Genomic DNA, 19975 nt, shown 5'->3' on the forward strand with positions numbered 1-19975 from the left:
AAAGACCTACATGAAATTATAAAAAAGGGAAATGACCAGAACCAAAAAGAACATTATATATAGCAAAAGAAATATTATTTGAAGAATAATTGTATTGTATTTCTACCTCAGGAGAAAAAACTGATAAGCAGAAACAAAAAAGATATAGTTTCATGTATATATATATTTGTATTTGTTAAATGTTAAATGATGCCTTCCTTAATATGGGGAGGAGAGGCAGGGAGGGAGATACTTGGGAACTTCAATGTAACAAACAAACAAAAAAAGTCAGGGGCTCCCTTGGAGTGTGGAGCTGGGTATATAATCATTTCCTCCCCTTCTATTGTTTCCCTTAAGATCGCCAGTGAAGCTTCCTATACTCTTAGCTACTTGACACTGTGGAAGGACTCACAGCTAGAGTTCATTCCTTTACGACTATACCCAGAAGCTAGTAGATGGCCTTTATGCAAAGATGTGGTGTGATGGAGATGGTGCCGCCCCATCATCATTCCTGCTTCCACTGGTTCTGCTAACGCGTTTGACAAGATCCACCTTGAGCTAAATGAGAGCTCACAGGCGTGGCTTTTCATGTTTCTACTCCCAGTGTATCTCTTGGGGATCTGCCTTGATGCCTGGAGAAACCTTCCAAATCCAACAAGAAAGTCATAAAGCAAACACTAGAAGGACCCTTAAAGGGTAGTTTAGGCTATACAAACACTCAGGTCATGCTCGGTCACCTCGAAAGCAACAGCCTCTCTTTTACTTTTGATGATGGCACTGATATTGTTCTTAATGACAACTACCAAGTTCAAGTTCATCTCCTGGTATGACAAAGAGCAGAGCCCTAATAACCATGTAGTAGACCTCATGATAGACGTGGCCACTAAGAAGTAAAATAGAATTCTCTAGGTCTTTGTTTTTGAGTCATTTTTGAGTCATTTCTGACTCTCTGTGACTCCATGTGGGTTTTTTGGTTTGTTTTTTTTGGCAGAGATATTGGAGTGGATTGTATTTCCTCCTTCAACTCGTTTTACAGATGAGGAAACCAGGGAAAACAGGGTTAAGTGACTCATCCAGTGTCACGCAGCTACTAAGTGAAAAGTCTCACCACTGGAAAGCCTGCATCCCAAAAGTATTTTCCTATACTAGGGATCACATACTTCACATACAGTCCTTGTCCCAAGACACTCCTATAGCAGAGAAGGATGCATAGATCCTTAGGTCCTACACCATTAATAAAGTCATTGTATTCAATGCAAAAAAGAAAAAAAAAGAGCACACATGCTCTTCAAAATATAGAGGCAATACATTTTTAAACTGAACATCTTTAAAAATTATAGATTGATTTTTACTCATCTATCTATTTAACCCTAAATTTTATTTCCCTTGGATAAATCCCCAGTCTAATGTACCCTAGTTACACATCTGATAGCAATTCATGAAGCATGGGGGGATTTGTGCTTTATGCCAGTGAAGATAGTATCCATACTGATGAAATCATATGTGAAAATGATTGAAATATCAAAGTAAGGCAATCATATTCACATGTTAGAATTAGTTGCCACATTGTTGGGTCAAGCTGGGAAAAAAGGCCCCATCTCCCTCCTCTTCCCCTGAAAAAATATTAATCAGACCCAGTTTTTAGCAGCTACCCTTCTTTAAGAGGGTGACTGGTTGTAAAATAAACAGAATCAGCATGTTCTTAAGCAAATGATCTTTTCCCCTGAGTGAATAGACAGAGGTTATTTCAAGGCTATGTTTTATGTCTTGGTAACACCTTTTTTCAAAACAAGTTTATTGCAGACTAAAGCTTTCTGCAGAGAAGTTCTTTTGTTCTCCCTCCTCTTTAGATTTGTGGTACTTCAGCAGTTTTTCCTGCTTTGGCTTAGGATATTATTCACATGGGAATGATTATGTAATAGTAGGATCATAGCATATGGACCAATGGATCTAATAGACAGTGAAGGAAATTAAGTCATGAAGGGGAATTGGAACTGACAAAATTACTCCAGATTTTTATACTGGCCATAATATGACTTTAAAGTCATTCAGAGATCCATTTTTCAAGATCTCTCAAAGAGGGAGTTGGTTATATAACCCCAGGGTATTATCTTTAAGTAAGTAGACATCTTCTCACTGAAGACATCACTTCATTCCTCAGATTCAAAAAAGGAACTACCATTTACAGTTGCCTTTATTTTTTTTTAAAAGAGATTACTAAAAAGACATAAAAATGTCCAAATTTTCAAATTTTACTTCCTTATCCCCAGCAAACTCTTTATTAGAATGATCTATGGATGTTCCATAGGCTTCCTTGATGAAAATTAGAGAAGGAAACAGACTTTCATAGACAATTTTCTATAGTGAGTACATCCTTGTAATCACATAATTAATTGAAAAATATAAGGAATATATGCCCCTCTTGAGCTTATTGATAAGCGTATTGCTCAGTAATGTAAAATGCAACTTTGAAAGCTCTTAAACAAGCTCTCATGTTCACATCAAAATTATACAAAATGCCATGGCAGATGACACTACAAAGATAACTTGGTACTATGATCAAATGAGTAAGCACAATAAAATGAGATGTTAAACACACACATACATTCATTAAAGATATTCATAAATATTATGGCAAATGTCCTGTCCAAGATCCAGTCTATTGATGGGCTTTTTTTCTCAATCCCGTTGTTCACTGATGACATTGTACTAACTGAATTAAGCCTCAGAACACTATAAAATCACCACAGAGAAATCCCAAAGGAACATAAAGGATGTTTAACCATTTGTACAAGACAAAATGGATGAAAAACACACAATGCTTAGAGTTTGGCTCAGAGCAGGATGAAAAATCCAATCAATCAATGAGCATTTATTAAATAAGCTACATATGAGCTGATTGAAAGATGGCCACCCTGGGAAGACACTGTGCTATATACTGGAGGTAGAAACACAAAAGGAGATGATCAAAGAACTTACATTCTAACATAGATTAAGAACAAAAATAGGCAGTCTTGTCCCAAGGCAGGAAGTTTTGATCTAGGCAGTCATAAGGGATTGGTAGTGGAGTCATAGGGCATTGGATTGCAATGCCCTTTTCTAGAGCAATGGGAGAATCTCCTTAATTATTGTTCTCAGAACAAGAACAAAAGGTTCCAAGTATAAGTTTGTAAGAGGAAGGGACACATGTAGCAGTAGGGGAGATGGAAAAAATATTGTTCTGGTGGATGGCTGGATGCAAAGTAAAGTATGGTCTGGCAGTAGCTAGATACTAATCAAGATACTTTAGATCAAGGATGGAATAGCAGAACTGAATAGATTAATGCCCTCCCCTTTCACTCCCCTCCCCCCTCCCTCCTCATCCTCTACAGATTGGGGTTGGGAGTGTTGGGGAGTAGAGTATGATCTCTGGAGATCCAGGTCGGAAAAATTGCTGTTCTCAGTGGAAAGTAAGACATTGACAATGGGAAGGCCACATTATCCTGGTAGATGGTTAGATGGAATGTGCCCATTAGATTACTCTATCAAGATGTGACTATTGGGGAGGCAATGCATGTGGATAAAGAGCTAGGAGTAATAGGAGATAGAGGTTGTGTTTTACCAGGCAACTAGTTCAGTCAGCCCAAGAAGGAAGCAAGATATAGCAAAAAGAGCACTAGTTTTAGAATTTGAGGACTGAAATTTGAAATTCAAATCCTAATGCTACTACTTACTACCTGTGACCCAGGAGAATCTGGGCTTGGTCTTTCTTATCTGTGGGATATTGGATGAGATGAGTTCTAAAGGTTTTTTTCCAGCTTGAAAACCTGCTACCCTGTGACCTTATAACTGCACTCTGCCCAGTAGTCTGTTTCTTTACATTTTAAACTTTAATATTTTAAAGTTTTAAAAATTTAAAGTTTTCTTTTTAAAAATATGGACCTGACAGACATCAACAAAACGAACATTTCTATATTCATAGAAAAAAAGAGGATTGTAAATGAAACTATGAACTTCTATCAAATACCACTTGTTTTTTTAAAGTACATATTAAATTTAAGATAATAGTATCACCAATTCCCTGTTTATCTTTATTTCTTCTGCTCTTATCTGTGTATTTTAAAAATATTTCATTAACATATTCTTTCTACTTTTTTTTTTGGCATTGTTATCACTCTCATTCCTTCTTATACCTCCTCAAAAAGTTTTTATTTGTAAAAAGAATATATAATCCATCAAAACTGAACCACATATTGGTCATGTCTAAAGAATGTATCTCATAATATACCTTTAGATAGACTTTAACCCACTAATTCTTTTTCAAGAAGTAGAAAGCACAATTAATCATTAGTATTTTGGAGCCTTGTTTTGTCATTGCATTAATCAGAGACTTTAAGTTTGTCAACAATGTTTTCCTTTACAGAATTGTAGTCAGTGTATAAATTGTTCTCTTGGCTCTTCTCACTTCTTTCTGTATCGGTTCATATGTGTCTTCTCAGCTTTCTCTGAAACCATCCCTTTCATCACTTCTTACTGAGCAATAAAAATTTCACTGCAGTTATATGCCTTCATTTTTTCAGTCATTCTTCCAACTGATGGGCACCCTTTGAGTTTCCAGTTTCTTTGCTACAAAGAAAAGGGCTGTTATAAATATATATTTTTTTGCAATAAAATGTCCTTTCACTTTGTCTTTGATATTTTTGGGTTTAACACCAATACTTTTCTTGGTGATGCTAAATTACTGTGGATCATGGAACACCATAATTTCATATGAATAAAAATTGCCAATAACTCAAAGAGTAATGGGGAAACATATGGTGAGTTTAAGCAGACTGTAGGATGTTACTAATCATAGCTTACATAAGAAAAGTAATGTAAAAGACATTATTAAGGATATGAATGCCTGAAAAGGGAAATAGTCACTCATGAAGTGATAATGAGAGCTATCAGGTGGATAACCTAAATGGTACAATGGTACCCACTAGTTATTAAAAGAACCAGAAAAGGAGAATTAGAAGGAGGGGAAGCTCCTTTATAGATGATTTATGGAAAAATATGGGCAAGAATTCATATTTATAACATGAATTAATTGTGGAATCATGGTTGAAATGAATTTCAGAGATCATCTAACCCAACTCCTTTTTAAATTATGGATCCTGTTTGCAGAGTCCCCAACAAATAGTAATCCAGGTTTTGTTCAAAAATCTCAAGTAATGGGGACCCACCACTTATGGAGGCAGCTCATTGCATTTTGGGGGAGTCCACTTTTTTTAGTAGACTTTGCTGAGTTTTTTTAAAAATTTGCTTTCCTTTAATTTATGTTCATTGGTCTAAGTTCACTGTATTCCAAGCAAAGCAAGTCTAACTCCTTCTAACTTCCTTTCAAATACTCAAAGCTTGATGTTATATCCTTTTAAGTCTTCCTTTCTTCAGGCTAAAAAAGTGATAGAGAGATTCTAATGTATCTCATTACCAGAAAAGAGAGTACCCACATTGTTGAAATTATGGATTCATCAAAGCATCAAAAGTATATGGGGAGGGAGCAGCTGGGTATCTCAGTGGATTGAGAGCCAGGCCTAGAGACAGGAGGTCCTAGGTTCAAATATGACCACAGACACTTCCTAGCTGTGTGACCCTGGGCAAGTCCCTTTGCCCCCATTGCCTAGCCCTTACCACTCTTCTGCCTTGGAGCCAATACACAGTATTGATTCCAAGATGGAAGGTAAGGGTTTGAAAAAAAAGTATATGGGGAGGGGGCAGCTGGATAGCTGAGTGGATTGAGAACAAGGCCTAGAGATGGGAGGTCCTAGGCTCAAATCTGGCCTCAGACACTTCCTAGTTGTGTGACCCTGGGCAAGTCACTTAACCCCATTGCCTAGCCCTTTACCACTCTTCTTCCTTAGAACCAACACATAGTATTGATTCTAAGGTGGAAGGTAAGGGTTTAAAAAAAAAAAAGAAAACCATGGAGATCTATGGAGAGATCACAAAGACTTTGAAGGAAGAGAGTTTAAATCACAGAGATCTTTGATAATTCCCCATCATCAAGCACGTAGAAACCCATTTTCACCACATAAGGCCTGTACTTTCTTGCCTTTTCCCCTCTTGTGTCAAAGGTGCTTCTTAGAAAAATTAGCATTTGAGTTAACTACTGTTTAATTCCTAAAATTTTATTTAATTAAGCATCCTTTTTTTATAGCACAATTAGGGTTATTTTAGCAATATCGTCTCAAGAGTCTGTCCACTTTTAATTGACATATTTTACACAAGATATTGCTCTGGGAATTCAACAGGATCCTTCATAAAAAGAGAGTACTGTACTACTTGAGGTATCTCATATTCAGTTGAATAATCTGAATGTCAATTTGATTGTACACCTAAGATCAGAGAGAATTATGTTGTGAAATTGGGATGTGTGAAATACACATATTCTCATATTAGGGGGGAATGCCCTACGGTATAATTCGAGATGAAAATGTATCTCTGGTAGACTGACTAATAAGAATGCTAGAAAATGGTTTTGGAAGCAGAAGACCTGAGTTGGGATCTGAGCTCTGGAACTGACTTGGGTGATCTGGGGTATACTAGGCAGGTTTGAGATACTGTAACTTATACCTTAAGGAAATTCTAGGGTTTACTGAATAACATAAACCTGTAGGGAAATACTCATAAATAATAATTGCTAAGATTTATATTATACTTTAAAATATCCTCTCATTTGATCCTCACAATAACCCTGGGAGATAGGTACTATTATTATCTCCATTTTAGAGATGAAGAAACAGGCAAACAGAATTCAAGTGACTTGCCCAGGGTCACATAGCTAAGACATGTCTAAGGCTAGATTTGAATTTAGATCTTCCTGACTCTAGATATAGACTTAAATCCACTGAGCTACCTAAATGACTACATGGGGGGATAAGTGCAACATAAGTCATAAGAGATTTGTGAATTCTTTTGTTCACTTTCTTAGTATACACTCTGTCCCTATATTTGTCTGATCTAAAGAAATGAGGCTGTATGCATTCATACTCTTGGAAAGTCAGTTCAACCACCAGTTAGCCCATAGAAGTTAGAGGCCACATGGTTTTTGTATAAAGGTCAATAGAGGGGGGTGATGCTTTTATAAGTTCTAGTCTAGGATAAACAAATATGATTAGAACTGATAGAATTACTTTGGGATCAGGAGCTGCTCTCAAGGAAATTTTCAGTTCCTGGTTTGCATCACAGAACAAGTTATTTCAATGAGATTATGAATCAATAAATATCTATTAAGTGCCTACTACGTGCCAGGCACTGTGCTAAACACTGGGGATTCAAAAGGAGTCAGCAGATAGATAGTCCCTGTTCTCAAGGAGTTTGCAATCTAATGGTATAAACAGCAAGCCAACAAATATGAAATAAGAAATACACAGGATAAAGAGGAAAAAAATTAATAGAAAGAAGGTACTGGGATAAGTAGGATTGAGAAGAGCTTCCTATAAAAGCAGATTTTAGTTGAGATTTAAAAAGCCCAACTTAACCTCTTTGGACCTCAATATCTTTATCTGTAAAGGAGATATAATAATACTTGCTTTAATTCCCAAGACTGATGAGCTATGTTCTATGGATATGAACTACTTTGTTGGATTGGCGGATTGGATAGTCCTCAACAAATGGTAATCCAGACTTTACTCCAAGACCTCCAGTGATGGGGACTGTGGAGGCCTGTGGAGGCAGCCCTTTGTATTTTGGGGAAGCCATCTTTTTTAATATATTTTCCTGAATTTAGACTGCTTTCCTGTGATTTCTGTTCATTGGTCATAGTGAACTATGTTCTAAGCAAAGCAAGTCTAACCCCTTTGCATATGGTAGCCCTTCAAATACTCAAAGCCTGATGTTATGTCCTTCAAAGTCTAGGCTAACAAAGTGCTGGGGAGATTGTAATTTGCATTGGTAAATATATGGATGCCAATGTGGGCACATGAACTGGCTATCCCTCATTCTTACCATAGTCACCTATTCTCACCAGAAATTATTGTTAAAGATAAGGATATTTGTTATGAGGAGAAATATGAGATTATTAAAAGCACTATGTAATTTTCCAAAGGCAATTGGACTCATATTCCTTCTTTTCCTGTTCAATGATGGAACCAGTCCATTTTCCATGAGGAGTATCTGACCAAGATATATAAATGGGTACACCAACCCTAAGGGATATTGAGGAAATATATGGACAATAAACATTCTTTTTCCTTTTGTTTCTTTATATTTTCTACGTCTGTCAATCAATTATGTAGCCATTTGCTTTAGAATATTGTTTGTACAAGACTTCCTGTTTTTTTCTCCTACTTTCATCAGGGAACCCTTGGTGTACGTTAAGATTATTCTCATGAAATTCTTATAAAGATGGGAACAAATAATATGGATCAATATTTATTAATATTTTCCCAATCAACTTTTTGGTAAAAATAAGGTCTGTGATTTCTCTCCAAACCTTTGATATCTTGCTCTTGAGAACTAACTACACAATAGGCTTCAGAATTATGTTAGCTATAACACAGATCTTCTTAGGGACTGTGATGCTAGACCAAGTGTGATGACTCCAGTGAACTGAGAATGGAAGAGTTTGCTATACACATCTTTATAGATCTTTTTCATATTTCATCTGTTGGGTTTCAGGGTCTATGATGCTAGAATCCAAGAGTGGTCACTCCCCTATACTGAGAAAAATATTTCATTATATAAATCTTTACAGATCTTTTCCATTTTTCATTTGTTTGCTGTCCTCTTTCCAACGTCATTCTTAAATGTTCAGGATGGCTGCTTAGTCAAGTCTTTTGCCAAATATGAGATATACTATTATTGTCTAAATTAAGTTTTGTTCAGGAAATGATTGGGTGCAAAATCTAAGCAATTTCTCACATTCAGTCTGAAACATGGTGGTGTTGGGAAGAACTAAATGAAAGGTGATCTCAGAGGGGAAAGCACTAGCCATTCAGTGAACTAAGAAAATTCTCCTATAAAAGGTAAGACTTTAGCTGTGCTTCTAAGTATGTCAGGAGTAGCTTAATAGACCAAGGTAGACAGGGGGAGCATTCCAGGCATAAGGGCTAGTCAGAGAAAGGTCATAAAGATATCAGATGGAACTTCATATGTGAGAATCAGCATTTAGGTCTATGGAACTAGACCAGAGTGTGAGGAAGGGAATAAAAAACAAGACTAGAAAATTGCAAGCCTTTAGCACAAACTGAGCTAGATTATTTATCTTTTAAAGGGCTAAAGTTTTGGAGCAGTCAGTGATATCTGAATGGACAAGATGGCAGTCTTTCTGGCCTTGAAATTATTCTATCAAATCATTGGTGGGAATGTATGTTGTTGGCCTGTAGCTCTCATCTTACAAATTGTCTACTTAGCAGTAGGTGGGTAAGAAGATGTTGAGTAATGGGTCAGGGGTTAAAAGAACCAGGGGAAAAAATCTGTACTTTTACATGGTTAGGGTAGAATTTTATTCATTGGATACAAATAAAGCAATTAAGAAAGGCAAATATGTATGGTATCATCTCATACTTTTCAGACTGACTAAAATGATTAAAGGAGAAAATGACAAATGTTAGAGAGAATATGGAAAAACGAGGACACTAATACACTGTTGGTAGAACTGTGAACTAATCCAACCCTTTTGGAGAGCAATCTGGAATTATGCCCAAAGTCATAACACTTTGTATATATCCTTTGACCCAATAATACCACTACTAGGTTTGTTTCCCAAGATGATCAGGGAAAAAGGAAAAGAATGTATTTGTTCTAAAATATTAAAGCAGCTCTCTTTGTGGTGCAAAAAATTAGAAATTGAAGGGATGCCCATTAATTGGGAAATGAATAAATAAGATGTGGCATATGATTGTGATGGAATACAATTGTGCCATAAGAAATGATAAGCAGATTAATTTTGGAAAAACATAGAAAGAACTACATGAAATTTTGAAGAGTAAAACGAACAGAACATTATATACAGCAATAGAAATATTGCTTGAAGAATAACTTGGGTATGTCTACCTCCAGAGAAAGAATTGATAAATAGAAATAACACATAGTTTTACATATACCTATGTCTTCTTGTCAAATGATGCCTTCTGTAATGGGAGGAAGAGAGGGAAATAGGAAGTTAACTAGATATTTTACTGTGACAAGTAAATAAATAAATAAATTTAAATTAAAAAAAAAGAAAGACAAAAGGAATAGCTGGATGTGGTAGAATAGATTCTGTGTTTGGAGTTGGCAAGATCTGACTTCACACTTCACCTTAGACACTAATTATATGACTCCAGGAAAATCACTTAACCTGTCTTTGCCTCAGCTTCCTTATCTGTGAAGTGGGAAAACTGTATTTGTAGTAGCTACCTTTCAGGGTTGTAGTAAGCTCAAATGAAATGATATATGCAAAAGCATTTCGTAAAACATTAAAGCTTTCTACAAATGTCAGTTATTAATAATAATAATTATGTAATACATAATAAAATAAAAATACCTATAATATTTAAGTGCTTTTTACAAACCTTAATGTGCTATATAAATGCTAGCTATGGTTGTTATTCTTTTTGTTACTACTAAAGACATAGTAGGTGATGATTTTCATGAAAATAGGAATAGTGGCTTATCTAATTCTTGTACCTTGATTGCCTATCAGATCATACTTAAAACTCTTAGGATACATTTTAATTGCTAAGAAAAAAGATAGATGACTGGGCTATATGACGCATATAAAAATATAAAACTCATATAAAACATACAAAAAAAATTAAAATCTCACTGTGTGCTTTCTCCTTATCATTGTATAATCAGTTTTGGAAAGAGTACATGAGGATTATGGTATTGAGGAAAGAAACTGGCCTAGGAGGAGGAAGAGGTAAGAATGTGGTGGTCAAGAAATGTGGATACAAGTTCCCATTAGTCACTACATGGATGTGTGATTTTGGGGCATTCTATTTCATATGATTGCACATCTACACTCTCTAGGCCTTAGTTCTCCCATTTGTATATTGGGGAGCTCAGATTAGATGACCTTTGAGGTACCTTTCAACTATAAAATTCCATGGCTCCACGTGATCTAAAATTCTTATGAGAATGTCCTGGGTTGGAGAGGACCATACCATGGCTGTAAATGAGCCATTCCTCATCTGTTCCCTTTATAATCACATTTCTAAGAATGGGCTTATCTTTTGCCATTTTCTCTTCTTATCAATTTTTCTTCCCTCAAAAGAACAAGATATTCAAACTTTAACATTCACTAGGTTCTGTCTTAAAAGACCATAAATGGACCCATCAGAAATTATACAAAAAGAAGGATAATAAAAGAATCATTTAGATCTGATCAGCCAAAGCATGGAGTACTTCCTCAACTTCTTTTATGAGCTGGTACAAAGATAAACACTTTGATTTTCTTTCCCACAGAAACTCACGTAAATGCCCAGATAGCCATCTTTCCAGACAGAGACACTGGACTTTCATTATGGAAGAGGGGGAGTAGCAGATACAGGAATTAATCAGAGGACATAATGTTCTCGTTCTGGAGTTTAGCTTTTTGCTCATCAACTTTTTCAGTTGGAGTTGGCCTTTCAAGGGATGTGGGTGTTTTGAAATTGATTGTGAACTGTGGAGGAGGCAACTATGTAGGGATACCACAGGAATAAGTGTGCCTCCAAATTCATTAGTAGTTCTGAGAGAAGGCAGGGGGATTTAGATACACAATGAACTGTCCTGTATTTTCTTCCTGACCACACAACTATCCTAAATTACTCAACATATTCTCATAATACTTTTTTTTTCATGAGTATGCACCTAGCATGATTCTAGAAGACATTCAATATTGAAGCCCTCATGGAGACATGGGATTTTAGAATTGGAAAGGATCTTGGAATAATAGAACCAGAAGTGATTACAAAAAGTAGAATGTCAAAATTGAAAAGGACCTCAGAACAAAAAATATCAGAACTGAAAAGGTCCTTAAAATATTGAATGCCAAAGAAAGACCTTTAAATCAACTTTTCCAACCTCTTCCTGAGTTCTAATCTAAGCATAGACACTTCCTAGCTGTGTGACTCTGAGCAAGCCACTTAACCCTGTTTGCCTCAGTTTCCTTATCTATAAAATAAGAGATGGAAAACAAAATGGAAAACCACTCCAGTAACTTTTCCAAGAAAACCTCAATGGGGTCATGAAGAGTTGGGCATGACTGAAAATTATTCAACAAATACCATCACCAGAACATAAAATCACAGAATTTGAGAGTTGGAAGGAACCTCAGAAGCTGACTAGTCTAATCCATACCTGTAGGTCATAGAGTTAGTTAGTGTTAGAACCAGATGCAGGATGATACAGTGGAAAGGGTACTTTATTTGGAGTTAGAGGGTATAGGTTCAATTCCTTGGTAGTGTCGATTACTACTTATGAGGTAGTTAGATGGGACAATGGATAGACCACTGAACTGGGGTTAAGGAAAACCCGAGTTCAAATCCTGCCTCAAATACCTATTAGCTATGGGGCCTTGGAAAAGTGACTTAATCCTTTTGCCTCAGTTTCTACAACTATAAAATGGGAATGATAATAGAACCTACACCCCAGAGTTGTTGTGAGGATCAAATGAAATAATGCTTGTAAGGTATTTAGCAAAATATCTGGCACATAGTAGTTATAAAGATGCTTATTATTAATATTAGTGTAATCTCAGGCAAGCCATTTAATTTCTTTGGGTTTTAGTTTCCATATCTGTAAAATGCTGGGGTAAGCCTTTACTATCTCTAAGATTCCTTCTAGCTCTAAAATAAGATCCTTTGATTAGATATAATTTCGGGATTCCTATTATTTCTATCATACCATATTGTTTTGCAGTTAGAAAATGTCATAGGAATGTGAGTTTCTTTGGTTGTTCACAGCTCATCTGATCACTTGTTTCAACAGGATACATATAGTGCAAGGATTGGAGAGTATTTGGATTCTCCAGAAGAGAAAAGTTCCTCAATAGAGACAAACCAGTTTAGGTGACCTCCTGTAAACTGTGCTCATGACACTATCTTACATATAGAAGAGAACAATTTCTATAAACTGGAGCATGTCTCCTGCACACCATTGTATAGAAATGATTTTATTGCAACAGAATTTTATGGCTTTTTCATTAACTGAAATTCATGAAATTGCTATTGTTATTATTAGAGACCCAGAGAAACAATAAAAATAATTAGATTTGTCCTTGATTTTCATCATGAGTCAAAAGCTTGTTCTGGAAACTAATCTATAACTCACTCTAGCCTATCCTAGAGGTAGGGTAACTCCTGGTGCAGTGGATGAAATGCCAGGCCTGCAGTCAGAAAATTACATTTCCCTGAGTTCATAACTCTGTTTGCCTCAATTTCCTCATTTGTAAAATGAACTGGAGAAGGAAATGACAAACCATTCAGTATCTTTGCCAAAAAAAAAACCCAAATAGGATTACAAAGAGTAGGATATGACAGAACAACAATGACAGTGTAGTAGAATAGCTGACCTTAGTAGTTTCAGTAAGACCTAGGTTCAAGTCCTGCCTCTGACCCATACTCCTATGACCCTTGGCAAATCATTCAACCTCTCAGGGCCCTAGGCAACTCTCCAAGGCTAAAAGTTGCAGGAAAGGTATAAGTTGCATTGGGAAAAGGAGCTTGCCCATCTGGAATACCCCTACATCAATGGAGTCATAGGTTAGGTCTTTATCTCTATATAAGAAAGAGTCTCGTGATCTCAGAGAGGCCATTTGAGGCAAGAAGGCAGTAAACTTTGCTTCTTTGGGCAAGTAGAAAAGAAAACTAACTTGAGTTTGAGAAAAGTCTGAATTACAGGATATTTGAAAAGAAATGTGAGGCTATTACGCTCAGAGTTCAAATAGTCACATAAACTAATAATTTTTAAAAAGGTAAGCCAAGTAAAGAAGCAGCCAACACTGTAGTATTTTAATGAATAGCAAGGAATCATTTTTTTTTGTAATTGGCTTTTCATGAAAATAGACATTGCGAAGTTTTAAAAGTCCTGAACACATCTTGTTTCCTTAAACTACCCATACTCCCACAACCATCTTTATATGATTAATTTTCTTAGCAAACTTTTCCCCCAGACTCATGGTAATAATAAGCTTTAGTTCCGAGCAAAATGATTATGAATTCCCAATTGTAGTCTGATTTTGAAGAAAAGAAAGAGCAGCTTATTACATCACATTGGCTGGGAGCTAGGAAGGAAGGCAGGAAAGAAGAAAGGAAGGGTGAGAAGAAAAGAAAGGTAAGAAGGAAGGAAAGATTGAAGGAGGATAGAAGGAAGAAAAGGAACATTTAAGAGTCCACTATCTATGTTCTACACATTGTGCTAATGGCTTTACAATATTATCTCATTTGATCCTCAAAACAACCTTTGAAGGTAGGAATTATTGTTTGTTTTTTTTTAAACCCTTACCTTCCGTCTTGGAGTCAATACTGTGTATTGGCTCCAAGGCAGAAGAGTGGTAAGGGCTAGGCAATGGGGGTCAAGTGACTTGCCCAGGGTCACACAGCTGGGAAGTGTCTGAGGCCAGATTTGAACCTAGGACCTCCCATCTCTAGGTCTGGCTCTCAATCCACTGAGCTACCCAGCTGCCCCCAGGAATTATTGTTATTTTCCTTTTACAATTGAAGGAACTAAGGCAAAAATAGATTAAATGACCTATCCAGGGTCACCAAGGTAGTAAGTATTTGAGGTCAAATTTGAACTCAGATCTTCCTGATTCCAGGTTCAATATGCAATCCATTATATCACCTCAATGAATAGATGCAAACTGGAGAGTAGACTCTTTTCAGTCATACTCAATTCTATGCCATTGTGCTCTACTTTCCCTTGCAGAATTAGCCAAAATGACCATTGTGACTTTTATTACAGAGTATAAGAGAATGAACACAGGTCTAGTGACTGGCAGACCTGGACTCTGCTCCTAATTTCACTCTTGATTATCTATGTGTGTGTGGACAATTTATTTCTCTTGGAGCTTCAAGCCATTCATCTATAAAATAACAGGATAGGGTTAGACCAGAACAGAGGTTCTTAGCTTGAAGCCAAAAGACCCTGCAAAGGAGCTCTGGATACATTTTAGAGGGTCTATTAACTGATGGGAAAGAAATACATCTTTATTTCAATATGATCAATTTCCATCTAAAATTTCTATGTAAACCTACATATTTGTATAAACATATATATATATATATACACAAACATAAATATATAGGTTTACATAGAAATTTTAGATGGAAATTGATTTTGATATTGAAATAAAGATGTATTTCTTTATATGTATCTATATCTATCTATATCTATATCTATATCTATATATATCTTTGCTAGGTAGTGGCTGGGTCAAGATTTGAACCCAGAACCTTCCCTCTCTAGGCCTGGCTCTCTATCCACTGTATTACCTAGCTGCCCCCAAGGACTTTATTTTATACATCGAAAAGCTTCCTCAGATAAGCATCACCAGATTACCAATGAGGCTCACATCCCAAAAAAAGGGTCAGAACCTCTTTACTACATGGTCCCCAAGGCCTTTTCTAACTCTAAAGTTCTGCACCTTTGTGAATGCCTTCCTTCAAGTAATCAGCAGAGTGGGCTGCTGCATTTTCTGAATCTTCATCAGCATCTGGCCAGAAGTCTCATCAAAAGATTAAGGCATAACCATATACTTGCTAACAAATCTAAATTGAACACATATTCTATTAATTATTAAACGTGTTAGCTTCAGCCTCTTGTGAACTTTATCTTTTATCTAGCTCACCCTTGATAATGTTCATTTGTAAATATGTATGGAATGGAAATTCCTGAAAAATAAAGCCAGTTGCCACAGAAAACGTGATCTAGGACAGTAAATGGAGTCCAAGCATATTGCTATTTTTGTACTTAAAAGAGACCTTGGATAGGTTGTTATTTATCACCAGGACAACCCTCTCCCCCCATCACATCATGGTCCTGGGGAAGATGCTGCAAAAATGGCATTTTCCCTGAAGGACAGCTTCTTATAGAGGTGTCAGTCTTTGTTGACCCAGCCCTTAAATGCAAAATTCCTGGCCAAATAGTAGAGAAGGTAGAGTATCATCTTGGAGTGTGCAGCAGTGCAGAAGAAGTTGACAGGCTCTGGGATGAGTTCTCTGTTTATCCATCCTCTGACGATGACAGTGTTATGAAAGGGCCAGTAGGCACAACAATCCTCAGATTCTCGGGGCTGATGTTCCTAGAATAGAGCTGGTTGTGAGGTTAGGCCATTGTTTAGGATTCAGGTCCTGTAGGTACTTTTGTGTTTCTCTTACATGCCAGAGTGAAGCCAGGCTACTTCCAGATGAGCAAAGAGAAATGGCCAAATTAAGCCATTGTCCAAACTTCTATTTTGGTTCATGAATAGAGAATGCATCTTCCTTGTTGTTGAGGAAGGGCATTGATTGGTTCAGAGATCTGAGGTCATGCCAGGCTACTATTAGTAGAAAACCCTGGGATATCATATTTGGATGGAATGTCTGAGATTATCTAGTCCAACTTAGAATCACAGGATCTCATATCTAAATCAGGGAGGAGCCTTAGGGACCATCTAGTTCCAACCTTTTCTTTTAGGAGGCGGTGTAGTACAGTAGCTATGGAGTGAAAAAGCTGGGTTCACAGTCTGCATCTGACACATGTATTACCTGTATGACCTTGTGCAAGTGAAAGGTGTCAAGAGCTTAACTTTCTTCACCCTCAGTTTCCTCATCTATAAAACGAGAGAGTTATACTAGGTGTCTTTTGAGCTCCATTTCAATTCCTAAAACTACGATTCCATCATCTTATAGATGAGGAAGACCCTTAACATCTCCCAGGTCAAACAGGTGGTAAAGGTAGAGCAGGAATTTGAATCCAGGTATTATAACTCCAAATTGAGTGTTTTTTTCCCCTCTACTATATCATCTCAAAAAGTTACTGTAAGAAACAGAGTCGGAAGCACTTCAAGTACTATAGAAATATGAATTCTTGATGATGATGATGATAAGTATCATAGGGTAGTAGATAAAATATTGTTCTTGGTCTCAGGCATGGATAAGTTGAATGACCCTGAACAAATCACTTAACCTCAGATACACCATCTAATATTTCCTCATTTCTATTATCTGTCATCACTGTCCCATACAACCTGAGCAACTGTTCCTATCTCTCCTTTGATTCTTCTTTTTTTTCTGCAATATAGCATTGCTACCATTTCTGTCTTTTTGTTATTTTTTTTTCTTTCCAGATTCAGTTCATTTTGAGCTTTATTATTCATGAAGCAGACCAGGCTTTTTTATTCATCTTCTGTTACTGTTCTTGCTTTCATATTTTGTTCATGTGTTGTAAAAACCTAATTTGGTTGCTGACTTCCTTATGTATCCATATCAGTCTCCCTTTCTTCCCTAGACTTGTTTCTTTGTTTCTATATCCTTACATTTATGTCTTCAGATTTCATTCTTGAAAGATTCCTTCTTGGTTGATTTCCTCTGTAGAATACAAGGGGTCCTACCTATTCTTTTTTTCAAATCTTTTAAATTTGATATTCCTGCCCCCTCCAAATCTAGAGTATATAATAAAATAGAACCTTTACTTGATAAGTACAAAAAAATGGGAGTCTCTGTAATGTTGCATTATTATTCTATCTCTACAGTACAGCATCACACAATAATAATAACTCATATTTCTACAATGCCCTAAAGATTTAGAAAACCATTTTATTATCTCAAACCAGTGTGGTAGAAAATGAAAGTATTGTCCTCATTTTACAAATGAGGAAACAAAGTCTCAGAGGGCTAGAGTGATTAGCTCAGGATTATATAGCTAATTAGTATCTGAATTAACACTGGAACTCAGATCTTTTAACTCCAAAGTCCTTCCAAGGATCCCAACAACTTTTCATTTTGGTAATAATATATAGTTCTCTAATTATACATACCATTTGATATCTTCTTTCTGGTGTTTCCACCAGTAAAATATAATAATGGTTCAAGGGAAACTCGAGAAGGATTGGGAAATGGCACCCCCATGACATTAACATGATCTCTAAGAGTATTTGTATAAGCTACATTTCTTGGGGCCCAAGTAAGATCTTTAAATATGACAAATGTAGTTAAATATTTCAAGCACTGAAACACTTTTATAATGTGAACCAGTAATAACAAAGGAGTGGGAAGTGGGGGGGGAGATGATTACAAATTTGCAGTATGTGGTACTCTAGAATGGACAGCATATTCATTAACCCACTGGTTGGTCACAGCTTCTGTAGGAGATCTTTTACAGAAAAATATTTGAGTATAAATGTTCCTTCAAAGCATTTACTATGGGATTGACTGAAATGGAAATATTAGGGAGAGATTTTTAAAAACTAGATAAAACAGGACCTTGTTAAGAGATTGGCAATGGTTTTCCTTTATAATTGAGTGAAAAAATTAAATCTATCAAAAATGCACAAAAATACATTCATTTGGGGAATTTAAGAGTATATCCGGTGGCAAGAAGCTCTGATTTGCTCCTGAGAATGGATGGATGGTTCCTGTAACCTATTTCATCAAACGAGTCCAACTTACCTTTTTCTTTTTATATGTCAGTTGTCGCATTTCCTTACTAATGGATTATGAAGGAGAATACAGTTTGGAAAAAAGAAAAGGAATTTTCTTCTCAGTCTTATTTTCAGGGTCATATTCTATCCACTGAAGTTCACTGATGATGCAGAGAAACTCACTACAGAATTCACCATCTGTTTTATAATGAAATTGACACGTAACTATTGTGGCATCAGTCAAAAGGATGTTAAATGATTAAATGTTGCTCCCTATCTCAGAAAAAATTCCTTTTATTAACACATTAAGGTTTGGCCTTTTTATCAGAGAATTTAGATTGGTAGCAATAGTATTTCAAAAAAGATATTTATCATTTTTTTTCCATGGCTGGAGAATCACAAAGACATTTCCATTTTGAAAAAAAAAAATAAACAGACTCGGTTTAAAGTAAAATGCATTTTGTTGTGTTTGCTGCTATTCAGTAATGTCTCTTCAGTGTCTTTGTATCCTAAGTGGCCCATGTCATAACATCTTCTGTTCACTTTCTTTCAATGTAAGAATAAACAGATTATTCAGAACTTCCTCATGAGGGGTCTTCCAGGGGAGACTGAGGGAACACACAAACCAGTCATGTGATAGCTCAGAGAGATTGGGATTGTGAGATTTCCCCTATAAGGCAAACCAAGAATAATTGTCAAGCCAACAGGGAAAAATAAGAGAGTTCAGTATATCAATTGTAGAATCTTATTTTAATTGCCAAATTCTAGTTAATCTTAATTTGGAAAAGCATGGATTTTTTTCCCCATGGGAATATAATTCTTTTCTGAAGCCCAAATCCCCTCTAAAAATTTTTACCCCAAGAACTAAAATCTTACCTTGCTTTTATTATCTCAGAAATTACCTGTACTCCATTTTACATACAGAGTCTTGGGTTTTCCTTTGGATGGTTTAGCTTCTTCTAGTCATAAATAAATAGGAATTACCAGGCATCTTGAAAAAAGAAAGGAGTAATGTATATCTGTTGTTTGATACTTTATGCTTTGTAAGTCTCCATTCCACTCCTTATGACCCTCTCAGTAATCTAGAGTTTAGCAAGAGAATATAGTGTAGTAGAAGGAAATGTAGACTGTCAGAGTCAAGACTTGTTTACATTTAGGTCACTATTCTGACACTGGCCAAACCATTTTAGCACTCTGACCCTCAGTGTCTTCATCTACCAAATGAGGATAATATTACTTATACCTCTGAAGGTTATGAGGAAATGCTTTGTAAAAAATATAAATCACTATACTAGTGTCACCTATTTGTATCAAGAGGGGAGGTTATTAGAGATCCTCTGATTAATTGGGTCCTTTCCAATCATTTGATGGAATTGTAGAACACAGACTTTTTTTTTAAACCCTTACCTTCCATCTTGGAATCAATACTGTGTATTGGTTCCAAGG

Source organism: Monodelphis domestica, chromosome 1 (assembly GCF_027887165.1).
Source record: "Monodelphis domestica isolate mMonDom1 chromosome 1, mMonDom1.pri, whole genome shotgun sequence".
In the NCBI taxonomy this organism is placed as follows: Eukaryota; Metazoa; Chordata; class Mammalia; order Didelphimorphia; family Didelphidae; genus Monodelphis; species Monodelphis domestica.